General features: G+C 38.6%; 1 long non-coding RNA gene across 1 annotated transcript in view; it reads left to right on the forward strand.

The window, feature by feature from the left end:
* The window catches only part of LOC117947891, a 19,403-nt gene extending 4,804 nt beyond the window's left edge, over positions 1-14,599 (forward strand). The window contains exons 2-4 of the long non-coding RNA XR_004657351.1: positions 8,887-8,891; positions 9,180-9,186; positions 14,590-14,599. This is a non-coding gene — a long non-coding RNA (uncharacterized LOC117947891). The remainder of the gene's footprint in view (positions 1-8,886; positions 8,892-9,179; positions 9,187-14,589) is intronic.
* Positions 14,600-14,962: the final 363 nt, after the last annotated feature.

The raw sequence follows: 14,962 nt of genomic DNA on the forward strand, positions 1-14,962 counted from the left end.
CCCCCCCCCCCCCCCCGAAGCTTTTTTCCCTTTGGTCTAACATGGGTCGAGTTAGCACTATAAGACAAATGGCTTAGTGCAGGCGCTAATGGAACTATAGGTGTATCTTGTAAAGACCCCACTAATAATGCCTGGAATGGTACCAAACTTCCACACTAATACAAATAGGCTCATAAACAAGGCATTGCAAAGTTTGTAAGTACATCAGGTATTTAAGTACAGCTTGCCTGGTGGCTTCTACTCTCTGCTGCCACTGCTAGGTTGACGTCACTTCCTTGATTTGGGAAAAGCCCGTAAAAGGCCTTTGCAAAACTGACAAGTGTAACGAAAAGCTAGTGAATTCAACACATCATAGAATTTTTATTACTGGATGAAAATTGAAATACTTTTTAAGTGTTGGTCTTGGCAGATAATTGACCGTCGGGTCCCTCTGGAACATGTCTTCTCTAGGATTGGGTACCTTTCACATCTGAACCAATACTAGTCCCAATGCTGGTGCTTGAAATTAGGTTCCCGGTACCCAACGGTACTATTTTACCCTGACAGAAAAAAATACAAGTAAAACCCCTCCCTTTCTTCTGGTAAATGAATAATTATTAATTTCTTACTTACTGTAACTTTTATTCTTGTATTTGTATATTATAGTTTAGACTTTTATTTTCATCACGACTGTTTTTAGTTGTTCTTTAATGTTTTATGTAGGGCACTTTGAATTGCCTTGTTGCTGAAAGGTGCTGTAGAAATAAAGTTTCCTTGCTTTACAACCTCAACCCGTCAGTGAGTCCCCGGGGCATAGAAACCACCGTCGTGCCTGCTTGTCCAGAGGAAGTGTAACATCGACAGCACCGCGGCTTCTTTCGGCTTGTCATTATTATCATATCACAGTGAAAGGTGTCTGCGTGCGGCATTGCAGTGTCTCACTGTGACTGCAGAGCCGACGTCGATTGCTCCGTCCGCGCCTCTGTGCGTGGGTGTAGATCGGACCTGTACCGAAATATGGCACCGTTTGACTTTACGTGAGTGGGTATATTATCTTCTTGAGTTGGCCCAATGTAAACCAAATATGCGGCGCTGGCACGTGATAAGGCTGATTATACAACTATTAGCACATCCTCTCTATCTATAGCATCATCTGTATTTCATTTTCTGGGCTGAATTTTCACTGATCTGAAGTCAATGACACCTAATATATTTAGCAGGTCAGTGGAAATGTAATTATTTTCTGGGGCGCGGCCAAGATGTGTTGACCTGATTTTGGAGTGATACCAGGAAACAACATAAACAGGCTTAGCCTGGACCTCTGTAGGGGGGTCTGTGGGGATCCTCCACTCTGAATTTCTTTGATAGACAAGCTCTTTTTTTAAGCATTTAAAACATTTAGGGTTAAGCTTTCCATAAGCATAGTAAATCACACCTGCCCGCTGTGCGCATGGCAAGAGAGGAGATGGAGGGTGAGATGGTGTGCTGCTGACAAATGAGCCGCAGCTGCTGACTGAGATGAGCAGCAAGTCGCAAAAAGGGTCTTAAAAGTTGCTAAGTCTAGTTAGAAAGTTGCATGTAATAACCTTTACATTTAGTTAGTTCAAGGACAGGGCTTGTCCAGGGTGGGCACAGTTGACCTAGTGGGCGGGTCTAGACCCATCATTGCCCATCCATGCCGCTGGGATTTAAGAGTTAACATCTCGGGTTTAACATTCTTTATCATGTGTCGTGGTTATGTCTATAACCCATCCAAATGTATTCTGCCCTATGTTCATTTGACAGATAAGTCGTCTTAATCACCACACTGAAGAGGATCTTTGTGTCAGCTTTTTTTAACCCTGCGGGTGGAGAGCAGGATTCAAATAAATTTGTCCTGTTTTCTTAGAATAATAGCTTTACGAGTTTTATCATACAGGCAAAAATGATGACAGAAACCTTATATTTGACACTTTCCAATGTGTCCAGTGCCACATAATGATATTTAAAAAATTACTTGAATTAGATAAAACATAAAACTGTTCATATTACTCAGTCACAGCAGATTACATTCCACAGGGATATTGCAGGAGGTACTAGCTCACACTGTACAACGCCCATGGGAAACCAGACATAATGCCATGCAGCTTCAAACGTAATTTGTTTGGATTTGAATTTTGGAAGATGGACAGCATTCTGAATGGCGAGGTCTATGTTTCACTCACTGCAAAGCAGAGACTTATAGTGTGTTACATGTTGCACATGTACCGAACTGAAATAGTAACAACTGAAATAAGTTTTGAGGAGAATGTTTGCGTTCTTTATTCTTCCTAAACGTAATTCGGTATTTTGGAATGGGATTTATTTTATTGGCAATAACTCAGAAATGTCCAGCTTATAGTGTCTCTCTACCCTTTCATCTAGTTATGACCAACCTCTTGATTATTTTTGTGTAAGTATGCTTTTCACATTGCCATTACATACGCATTGTATGCACCCAGTCCAACATTGCAGGTTCATAGACCAGCTTAACTGGTGCAGAGGCCAACCAGTGTTTTCACATAGGCAAGATTAGATTCCTAGTGTGAAAAACATTTATCACGAGGTCTTATTTTTGACACCACCATAGAATCAAGCTCTTGGTAAGAATAAAGAAGCACAGAGAAAATGTATTGATTTTGGTCGTGCACTCTTTCTCCGTCCTATTTATGACAGAATAGGCATCCAAATGGAGCTGCCAGTCACTGGCACTGAGTCGGAGGGTCTTTTAATATTCATGTACCTTCTTGTAATGAGCAATTCAAGTGGAATGTCAGTATTTCACAGAACAGGCTCAATCTCACCTGCAATAAGCATCCAAATGGGAGAATACAAACAAACATGAAAAGGCATATTGGTTATGTATGAGTTCCACGGACGGCTTATGCTGGCACCCATGGGAGAAGTGTCTGGGTCTGGAGAGAAACAATAACCAGAGGCAGCAGGGAATCGGGTAAGACCACAAAAAAGGTTTATATCATTGAGATCATGAATTTCCCTCCATCTCCAGATGTTGCAGAGATAAGGCATCTGCTGTCTGCCTGTCAAAATGCAGAAGCGTCTATAATCTGCCGATAAGCCTCATCCTCAGGCTCCCCAGACAATCCTCTTTTTACTCTCTGTACTTTTCAATCATGTCACTTATTGAGTTACAAAAACAAATGGAGCCAGACTAAAGTTTCTTTCCCTTCCTTGTGAATGTCAGAATACTAAAGAGGGCTTTTGGAACTGCTCCATCACAGCTGGGAAAGCAGGTGGTGAGAAGAAACTGTGGGGACGCTCCGGTGGAGCACTGTAGGCAGCCTCAGGTACTGCCGCTGTCGTGCCAAAATAACTGGCACAAAGAGATTTTACATTCCCTCTGATAACTCCAAACTTGGGTTAGACCAATGTGAGGATTTGCTAATTCCTTTTTCTAGTAAATAGCACTTGATCCAGATAGTGGTATTCAATCATGATATAGCAGTTTAAATTTGCTAAGACTTAAACCGTTTTCGAGTTAGTTGATCCATCACGGTGAACATCACATACGCTGTCATGTTTGCCAGTTACACTGCGTCACCAATAACGTAACTTTTTTGAATAATGTAACTTTGATGTCTTTGCTTTGCATATTCTTTATGTAGAAAAATAAACTAAACAAATGACTAAACATAGAAATCACATACGACATTATAGTCTGCCCTCAAATAATAGTGACTTCATTGTCAAGTTTTCTTTCTACAAAGATGTTAATATTTAAAAAAGCTGTTTCAGTTGTAAAATGTCTCTGATTAGTTGAAGACAGTAGCGTAAAACCATTAGGGCTTTAATAATTCACCAAATCTAGGGTTCGGTTTACGATTTTTGACCCATGATTTGATACAAACCTTGATTCTTTTCTATTTTTGGGGTTCTCAGTAAACGTAATACATCTTTTTGTCTGCCACATGGCATTGTTTTGTCATTGATTACATCCCATTTCGCAACACAGTTATACAACGATACCTTATTTATTGATAGTTTTCAATATTAATCAACACCAAATATTCTTTTTTACCTTAAAATAACGTTTACAAAATGTTTTCACTGGGTCATAAACTTGTTGGAATTAGACGTAAGAATAATGGTAACAGTTCCGCTCCCAACCTGTAGGGGAAAAGTGCTTTGGTGCCTACTGTAAAGGTGCTGGTTGACAAGTAGCTAATGTAATTCTTGGTGGGTAACGTACGAGTACGACCTTGTTCAACACGCTCAGTTATTTTTAATATGACTATTTTGACCATGGTTAACAACTTTGGGCTAACACCAAAATTCATCAGTATTGTCAACTGTATAGATGACAAATCTAATGGTAATTTAGCTAGCTAGCACACTCCTGTCTTCTGCCTCAGACTCCCTGCGCTGCAAGGCTTCAGTCGGGATGAGAACTGACAACAGCCCCGCGGACACATCCACAGTCAGCCCCCAGCCAGCTAGCAGCCATCCACTATCATTACAGCCCCGGCCCAGGGGGACATCCACAGTCAGCCCCCAACCAGCTAGCAACCATCCATTATTTTTACAGCCCCGGCCCGGGGACACATCCATAGTCAGCCACTAGCCAACTAGCAGCCATCCGGGACAAGACTTGTCCGGGAAAGTTGTAATTGCGATTTAAAAAATGTTATTGCGTATTGCCTGTGGACAGCTCGTGTAGAGTCCGCTGTAACCAATGCTAACGTTGGCTAATGTCCGGTATCGTAGCTAACTGTGAATGTGAAAAACAGCACAGAGACTAAAGCCCGGCCTGTATACTGTATCGGCGGGCCGATATCGCCAGATATTAAGCAATAATAATGGCAAATACATTTTTTCTGATATAAATTATTTAAAAAAATTAAAACATGGACGGTTGGCGTTGCATGGTATGTCCACTAGAGGGCGCTCTAACACGTCCCTGTTGGCAACACTATTTTTTGTAACTGTTTTTCTTCTTCAAGGAAAATTTATATATATCTATATTTTATATCTTCTTTGCATTTTTTGTATATTTTATTTATCAGAACTTTAATATATTTGGATTTTCCTCTTTTCTGTTGTGACAATAAAAGGGTTATTATCATAATTTTACTGAGAACTCATAAATAACTACTAATAACTAATGTTAGGGAAATCGGTTTGTTACGCGTTTCTGGATTAAAAATATATATATATATATATATATATATATCTATCTATCTATCTATCTATCTCGGATTTTTAAATCACCAAGTAGATAGATGGTCAAGATACAAGGCGCATTAAAGTGTGCACAGAGATGAGACGGATGGACTGGTCCGAATGTAATCACAGAGAGGGGGAAAAGGAGGGGCTGAGCGAATGAATGCTCTGTGTCCAGTGCGCAGCTCTACAATGAAATAAGATTTAACCCATTTTAAACAGAATCAAATAAAGAAATTGAAAATCAATATGTGGCAGTCAATGTTGATATTGTAGCTGGCCACCAAAAATAATTAAATGAAGAGGAAATTCTGCACAATGTCTGATTTGTCAATTTAGTCCTTGGTTCTACTGCAAATTTTGTTTGATTATTGTCATCATTCAAGTAAAACCGAAACCCAGATATTTGTGGAATTAAAGGAAAGCCTCCAGAAAGTCTTCCATTCTTATAATAGATTCTCTGAACTCTACGAGAGTGAGAAACATTATTCTTACAAAAGATATTCCCTTGTTTGGTGTTTTGATAAGGTGGTGGAGAGAGCTGTTCAACTCAACGCTAAAAAAATCTCTTATAGGTGTTCAACTAGGTTGAGATCTATTGACTGTAAAGTCAATCTATTAAGTCAGTCTATTGACTTTGCAAATGATTCATCATTTTCATACTCACCAAACCGTTCAGAGCATGTGGCCTGTGGGTGTCTTTTGAATCCTCTGAAAGTCACTTAGATCTTTTCCCATCTTGATAAAAAATCAAAAAAAGCAGTTGTGCACAGCATTTTTAAACGTGTCACAGAGCATTAAAGGATATTAACTGTATCGCTGTAACATGCAGTACACCTACTGTACATATAAACTTATTTTTTTCAGCTAATTAAAGCTGCCATAAAAAGTAATAAATCATTTTAAGTTCTTTTTGATTTGACTTTTCCTGCGATTTTATTTGCTAGCTGATTACTTTTGTTGTAAAAATAAACATTGTAAAACATTAAACTAAGACCATAATCAATTCTATTTCAATGAACTAGTTCTGTGCCAGTTTTAAAACATACCTGTTCGGATCGGGAGGATTTCTTGGCCTGTGTTGTTGCTGCTTTTACAGCTTTCTTGAGCACCACTGGGGTTTATACACCGAACTGATGCCACGTAATAAAACCCTAAAGAAAATCTACTTTAAAGAACTTTATGTTCTTATCAGGAAGCACGAAGTGGTATCGGACGATCTCCAATTCTTAGGTCCTGATTTCAATGGCATCAATACACCTGCCATGACATAGTTGCATCATACCCAAGCCGCTGCCGATCACAGTCAGTCAGAAACACCAGTGAAATACACTCTGGTTCACAGGAAGAAAAAATGAGCAGACTTTACATTAATTATATTGGTAAGATATGAAACATGTAAAATGCGGTATAAATGCAGTCCATTTACCATGTCTACTGTGGTCAGTGTGGCAGTTGACATTAGGTCTTTCATTTCCATTTCAGGTTATTAGAAATATCCCAGAAAAATGTCTTAACTTTTTTATGTAGCTGCTTAAAAGATTTACATTTTGTGATGTCCAAAGTAAAAATATCAAATCTTACTGAATATTAGCTGAGTCAATATTTAAACACTGCTGAATTGTATCTAATTGGCTTTGAGACTATGGATCATGTATTTAGATGTGTACAGAATCTTAGAAAGGGATAATGTAGATACAAATCCCCAGCAGCTGGTAACACTGGGGTATCAACAAGCAATGAGACTGATTAACAAAAATGGGGTCTACGTTTACTGACCTCATTTCACAATGATTCTCCAACGTCTCCAATGGAGAAGAAACATTATAAGCAGATTTTGAGCATGTAGAGCTCCCTCCCTGGCCCAGTGCTTATCATGTGAACACATGTTTGTAGAGACAATCTGCACCTTAACATCAAAGCCAGTCAGATGCGATACCTTCATGTCAAGCTTTTTACTGGTATTGTCTTTTGAATTATTATTACCTGTGTGCCTCTTTGAAGTTTGTTGGCTTTATTCAAACCTTGATAAAATATGTCCTCTTCCCTGTATGCTTTAAAGAACTCAGAGTGAAATATTCTACCCCCTCTTTTGTGTCTTAAGTGTTTTTCTAGCTCGCGGTACATTTTGTACAAGGAGTGAGCATACTAAAAATCATCCTGACACCGTGAAAGCATCTTTCTCACAACATTCATCCCCAGTTATGATGACAATGGATCGTTATGGGGCATTACATGAATTATAGCCATTCAATGCAGTAAAACATGACTTTATTACACACCTACCTCGTCTTAATCAACTACAAAACATTACGTTTTGATGTTGAAAATCATTATAATCTTGAAGTTATGTATATTTGTAATCAGGACAATACAATTTTTCTCCAGCTGTGTACAGATAATGTTATTTTAGGTGATGATTAGAGACATGCAACGAAACTTGTCATGCTGCACACTGCTGGGATCTTGTATATGATCATTTTTGCTCCTGCTGATGCTTTCATTTTGCAGTGGCACTACCATTACCGGCATAATTGCATCTTCAAACCGCCAGGAGATGCGCCCTTGTTGCAAAATCCATTAGCACACCACAACACTCTGCCCCTGGGACGAGGACGGGGGCTTCCAACAAGGCTTGATATCACTCTGCAAGAGTGAATAAAACATGGACACTTTCCTTCTCTTAGCCTGTCTGCCCGTCATTGATTGCCTCACTGTGAAAGGGAAAAGAATGACTCACCAGAGTTCATACCTTTTTTTGTATAATTAAATCTTACAATGCCTTCTGTGTTTCTCAGCGCTAAAAAGTTTTCAGAGCACATTTAGCAACTCACGACAACTGTTAGTTTTTGACATCTGTTTTTTCTCAGCAGCTACAGGAAGGAGTTTGACTTAAGACCCATAAGTTCCCAATACTGTTCTGTATTTCAAAATATTTTCTTATTAGTCCTTAGTCTATATTTTGCTTTCAATTATGTGATATTCAAATAACCTCTCTCAGTGCATCATAAAGAGCATTTCTCTGTTTTCTCATGCAGGTCTCTGGAGAAATCCACATCTTGCTTTCTTGTCTCGAGTCTCTTCCAGCTCCATCCCACACTCCCCTATATTGTCTGTTATGTAATGCTTACACACCACCTGAGGGCAACGGTTCTTCCAGCGACAAGGGAAAATCTCATAAACAACTCTCATTTATATGTTGCATTAAGCTTAATATTAACTTCTGTACTCACAGTTTCAAACTTGAGAAATAAACATCCAAACTTTATAAAAGAACTGGAATATTACAAGAGCTCCAGCACAATATGTGAAACTCCAATAAGACAAAATATAATTCACAGTGCAGATCATACACTATGTGCAGGAAATTAAAGTGGTCCTTGCCACAATTACAGCACACTGAGGCAGTGGAAGAGTGAGAGTCATATGTGCAGTCTCAAAATCATTGCAACGTTTACAGTGTATCTGACACCTTAAGGGATAAGACAATAACTAACTAAAGCCTTCACACAAGCTAGACTGTGGCAAGACATTTATGAGCGGATTTTGATCAAACTTTGCTACTGATGCAATGTTATAGCCAACAGATATTGATAGATACTGTATATATTGGTAAAATTACCACATAAAAAAAAGATTGTACATCTCATTGAGGAGGGATGGCAGTTAAGTCCCATCAACCTTAGCTTTGTGTTTGGTGCTAATTAGCAGATGTTAGCATACTAACATATTAAACTAAGATGGTGACCATCACAAAACATTATTAAACGATTACGGAACATTTACAAGTATAATATGTAACTTTTCCGCAATAAAATGTATAAAGACAACTAGACCCTTGTTATATATTTTGTACGGTTGTGTACTTACATTACCCTAAATGTTTCAAATGTTTGCCACAATGTTCAAACCCAGAGAAATCTGTAATTGTGTTCATGGTCTGTGTTATTTGGTCACTGTCGCCTGTAAAGGGTGTACTATCCCTTTGTTCATGTGTAAAGGGTTGTGGTTGTCTGTTTGCAGCTGTTGGGAAAAAATACCAAAAGTCTAATTTAATTTAAATAGTAAAAAAAACAATACTATTTAATGCTGAAATTACTATTCAAATGTGACTTTTTTTAATATAAATTTGTTGGCTAACGTTACTTAATCTGCCTCTTCTTGCCTTGGTCTACTCGCATGTGTCATTCATGTCACGTCTTCTGAACAATAAATTAGTAGGAGTGAGAAACACAAGGCATTGTGAGGTCTAAGCTAATGTTAGGATGGGGAATAGTTTTATCATGACTTTAAAATCCTGCAAGAAACGGGTGGCTTATAAATTATTAAAATAGTAGGGAGAGCCCCGTTTTGCATAGTTATTAATGCCGATAGCATTGTTTGTTACTTAGTTTCTTACAAATCGTTTGTGCTATCTAACATGGTGTCACTGTGCTAACCGAGCACCGTAATTCTTAACAACAAAGCCGCTTCACTCCACTTGTCTGTTCAGTTCTGTTGATTTGTGTTTGACAATGTGTGGGGTTCTGTTGAGCAAAACCAGGATAAGGGATTAAGTCAAGATATTCAACTTATCATGGATGAATTTAGTTTTGTACTTTGTTGCACGAAAGCAGGTTGAATCAAATCCAGCTAAGGTACCATGGAAATATATTCTTTGCGGCTAGCCTGGTCCAGAGATGAGATCAAGTTAAGATAAATGTGTTTAACACTTATTCCATTGTCTTCTTAAAGTGTGCTGCTTTATTTTTATAACATGCATTATTTCTTACTATTTTTGTCACAAGTTTGATTTAAACCATACTGTTGCAGTTGTTTAGATGGTTGGAGTTGGTTGTTCTGGTACCCGGATGCACAGAGGCAAATGCAAGAGTCGGGACTTTTCCTGGTGGGACGGTAGTGTTTCGAGGCCACAAGGGCCGGTCTGATAATAGTTATATATTGCAAGTTCTTAGCAACACCATCCAACTCTCAATGCTTCTGATACACATAATTTATTTTAACAATCACCTTGCATTGGAGGACTAAGTAGCTTGAATCTTCCCTTGCTTCTTTAAGAATCTTGCCTTTCTTGCAATATCTGCATTTGTTTTAGTTAGATGCTAATTGATATAAACATTTGTGCCCTTCAGGTCAATTTCATGCTTTCTGTTAGGAAAGCAGACAATGACTTGATTGAAATGTTCCGGTCAGTGAGCAATTCCATGTACTCCGATGATTTTTCAGTTTAAAAAGAAAAGAGCGCACCAAAAGAAAAATAATCCTCATAAAAGGAACTGTATACACCAAAATGTCTTGTAAGTTATTAATATTCAATACTGAGATGACAATATCATAAAGAGACAATAGTTTGTTTTAATGAATTTGCTAATGATAGCAAGAGTCCATCTATTCCTGAGAAAAATAAATTTAGGAGTGTCCATATGGCCTCGTTGCTGTTAGTTACTGAGTAGACGTACACGTGTATATACTGTGTTCTCTCTCTCTCTCTCTCTCTCTCTCTCTCTCTCTCTCTCTCTCTCTCTCTCTCTCTCTCTCTCTCTCTCTCTCCCTGTGTGTGTGTGTGTGTACCACCGGTAGCTCCATCTGCCTTGCTGGGAGAACCCACAGCTTCAGGAACAGCTGTTCTCTGGTGTCCCTCGTGGCCCTCTGCCAAGCGAAATGTGTGTCAGCCTAAGACCACACAAACCCACCCAGCACGGTGAGGCGTTTGCCGCCCAAATGAGTGAATAAATGAAATGAAGAAGTGTATTCAACACTTAATCTGCCTCCCAAGAGCAAGGCAGCTACCAACTCTTAAAACATGTATTGAAGAGAAAAGAATGGAGGATTGTTGAAAGGAAGCGCCTGCTCTATGAAAATGAAGCCCAACTGTAAACATGGTTAAAAAATAAAGGATTATGAGGAAATGAGCTGCTTGCATGACAGCATAAATCAGTGGGAGGCATTCTCCTCTAAAAGAAAGCTGGGGCCCTATACCAAGTACCTTATCAATCATAGAGATAGAGCTGTCACCATATCGACTATGCACCAAACATACAATATCTTTGATGAGGTCAAAGTGCGATTCCCGATACGGGACACATTGTAGATCCTTCTTCTATCAAGGTCTCCTGAGAGCACATTGAATTATTGAGTTTGTGTACACACGCAGAGCATGGTCACTTTGAAAGGAGTGAGGAGCGTTCCTCTGCTGCCGGATTACAGCAGCAAACATCACTAAAGGTCATAATCATTGTAAAATATTGGAGGCTGGAAAAATCTCCTAATAGATGCTAATTTTATAAAGCTGTGCAAAGTGTGGGAGACTATTTGCAGACATTTTGAATATATGCTAGTGGCATTTGTTATAATTTCAAAAGTGCTCCTGTTATGACCAGCACACACTGGATCATACCAAAACCCCAGCAAAATGTGAGAAATGAAAGTCTTGTGTTTATGAGTCATACATTGGGCTCTCTAATATTTCTCTGATATCTCACTTATTTACACAACCTGAGTTAGCAAGTAGAGGTGTCTCGACTTCCTGAATCCACGATTCAATTTGACTTTTGATTTAAGGTCACAATTTTAAATGAATGTTCAATTTAAACATTATTTTTTCAAAATAGGCATGGGTGTGTCTGTTTCGAAATTTATTACCTTTTTGTAAGATTTCTACAAGCTTACCAACCCTGTTTTTCTCATTTGTATCTAGTATTTAAACTAGACTCATGAATTCAGTTTCTTCAGGTAGAAACCCCTACATTTACTATATAAAGTGATTTTCTAGAATGAACATACATACACAGCACTAACTAAACTGAGACTTTTGGGAAGCAGTCTGAAGCATGATGCGGTTCTCTGTTCTTTTTCTGGCTGACCTGTTTCAGTTGGGAGTCATATGCACCACAAAGCATGGTATTCACTGCTTAATTTAGCAATCACAGTGCAGTAGAAGGTTCTGAAGAATTGTGAGCAGCATCTGTCTGGTTTTAAGACAAGATCTAAAGATAACAATAAATGCATACATTCTGGTCTTCCTTCTCAGCACCAGGATGCATCCATTATCCAAGAAATGTGCATGAGCCCTGTACTTTAGGAGCCCTCTTTACTTGTTGGTGATCTAGCCTGTGACATAAATCCACCCTAAAAGGACATTTTTCAAAAAATCAAAATGTTTGATTTTCAACTTTTTCCACTAGCCGAAGTGTAATAAGAAAAGAAAATGTAATTCTTTACCCATCTCCTCTACACATGCATTGTCAACTTTTGTTTCAGTTAGTAATTTACTGTATTTCCCAGAATGGCTTTTAACAGCCTCCAACAAAAGGGTTCTCTGCACTGTAAACATGTAGGTGGAGGGAGCGACAGCAGCAGTGCAGTGAGTCTTAGAAAAACAAAAAGAGACAGAGTGAGTACAAATTCTGCAGAGCTGAATAACTATTCAACACTGGCAGAAAATGGAGCGTCTGGAAAGAAGCACTGCCTGTCTCATTTTTAGGGCTGATACCAAAACCTGATATTATCCGTTTGTCTTTGATAGCCTAAACACAGTATGTGGCCAAAAGTATATGAAACCTAAACATTACACCCATATGTTATTAACCTATCATTTCAAAAAGTCCATATTAAAATGACAGCCTCCATTCAAATGGGAAGGCTTTGCCAAAGCAGGCTGCAGGGATTTACACCCATTCAGCCACACAAGTTTTAGTAAAATCAGCCACTAACGTTGGGTGAGAAGGCCTGTCTTGCAGTCGTCAACATTTTTCTAAATCCCAAAGCCAAAAACCTTGATTGGTGGATGAGGGTTTTGGCCTACCCACATGAAATTCCAAACAGGAAAGGGCCTTCGCCCAACTGTGGCTACAAATTTGGAAGCACACTATTGTCTAACTAAGGAAACTAAGGGGCCTATCCCAAAATGACAGGTGTATACGATGATCTATCACTTGTTCTACATTATTAATAAAGTGTAAAACATCACAGCAACACATCTGGATATGAAAATAATTGTTTCAAAGCAAAGTAGGATGCCAACAAGAGTCCTTTACCCAGTGGCAACCAATCGCAGCATCTCAGACACTCTGTTGGATACCGTCATTGGGCCATGAGGTTAATGAGTTTGTGCTTTGTCAAATCAGATTTATTATCTGAGCATGGATTAATTTGTCAGTATTGTGCGGTCCATTAAAGTACTACCAAGCAAAGCCTTAATTAGAAGAACGTTAATTGCAGTGATTACCAGCTTCCTCTTGAGGCGTTGCGAGTGGGCGGAGGAGCAGAAACCGGCACCAAGTTTTGGGAGTGACGCAAATTAAGCGTTCCGAAAAGTTGCACACTCCTAGTGTTTCCTCCAATATGTGATTTCCTTAATCTCTTTAGATAGCCCGAGCTAAATGACTGAGTGATTGCTCAAGTGTTGTTCTCATAGATAACGTTCTGTGTGGAAAATCGTAACAAATTAAATTATTCCTACTGAGGGAGTAATGTTTTGGAGGACTGTAAGGGAGTGCAGCTACAATCTCATGGAATAGAAACAAAGACAACCCAATCATACAGACAGCTCTGTAGGCAGCGCATGGATTTGTTTGTCTGTGACACTGATATGCATATGGAATCGGATGAAAGACTGGAAGACTGCTTTTGGACTTGAGAGCAGAGCTGAGATACAGACGCTAGGAGCACGTTACCTTATCTCAACCTCTGTTCAACATTGTCTTCCTGTGGGCTGTTCCTATGGTAATGCTTTTCTGCCCAAACACTTATCAGGTAAAGCTGAAAACACAAGCAGAAGTGCGGCTGTTAAACTGGTCTGTTTCCAATCTGTATTATGCTGCTTTTTACACAGCCCCTGTCAGATAGAACTTGATTCAGAAACTCAACAACAGCTTGGAATTTAGTAAGGGCATCAAACAGGGGTGTGCAAAAACATTCAAATTCAGGAATCGATGGAAGCTCTAACAATTTATAATCTATTCATAGAATTCCCAAAAACAATTTTTATATGTGTATACACACAGTTTTTAGTTTTTCAATGCCGTGTGTACTATCACATGAGAAAAGTAACTACATTTATGTACAGTGAATCCTTTTTTAAATTGAATCGTTTTTTAATCAAATTGATTTTGAATAAAATCTTGAGCCTAAATATTAATATTAAATCATGAACTTTTTTGGATCCTGCATCCCTAACATCCATTTAGGAATAGTATCCAATTGCTATATTAATTTGAAGGGTTTTGATTTTCTTCAGTCTACCTTAGACAATAAGCAGTGGATTTTATTTGACATCTTTTACAGTGTAGTTACACTAGAAAGAGATCGCTTCATAGCACTATGGGCAGAATACAAATAGCCAGTGACTATTAAAGCTGCACTAATGATTATTTAGTTTCGGCCACTTAGGCAGTGCAACAAGTACTGTAGAAAACACAACAACAGGCAACAAAAAATCCTCTGCCATAAATGTAATAATTGCAGAAAATGTGATTACATCTTTCTCTCTGTTCATCATGGAAAGGTCAACTAATTGTTAATTTAGGGCAAATAAATACATTTTTAATCTAATGTTCTTTTCAGATTTTAGTAACGTTAAATTAGGGAAAAACTCATCTTAACACATTTGTAACTGAACAGTAGTTTGAACTGTGGCGTTTCACTGACAAAAAGCTTTCTTTTTCTAGTCATGTCTCCCACATAATGTTTTCATAATGGGAAGCCCCTTCTCTCACTTTTCATGTAGGGAACGTGTATATAAAATCTTTTGTTACCAGTCACAGTTCCTTGGGCAAGGCACTGA

This window comes from Etheostoma cragini, chromosome 7, assembly GCF_013103735.1.
Source record: "Etheostoma cragini isolate CJK2018 chromosome 7, CSU_Ecrag_1.0, whole genome shotgun sequence".
NCBI lineage: Eukaryota > Metazoa > Chordata > Actinopteri > Perciformes > Percidae > Etheostoma > Etheostoma cragini.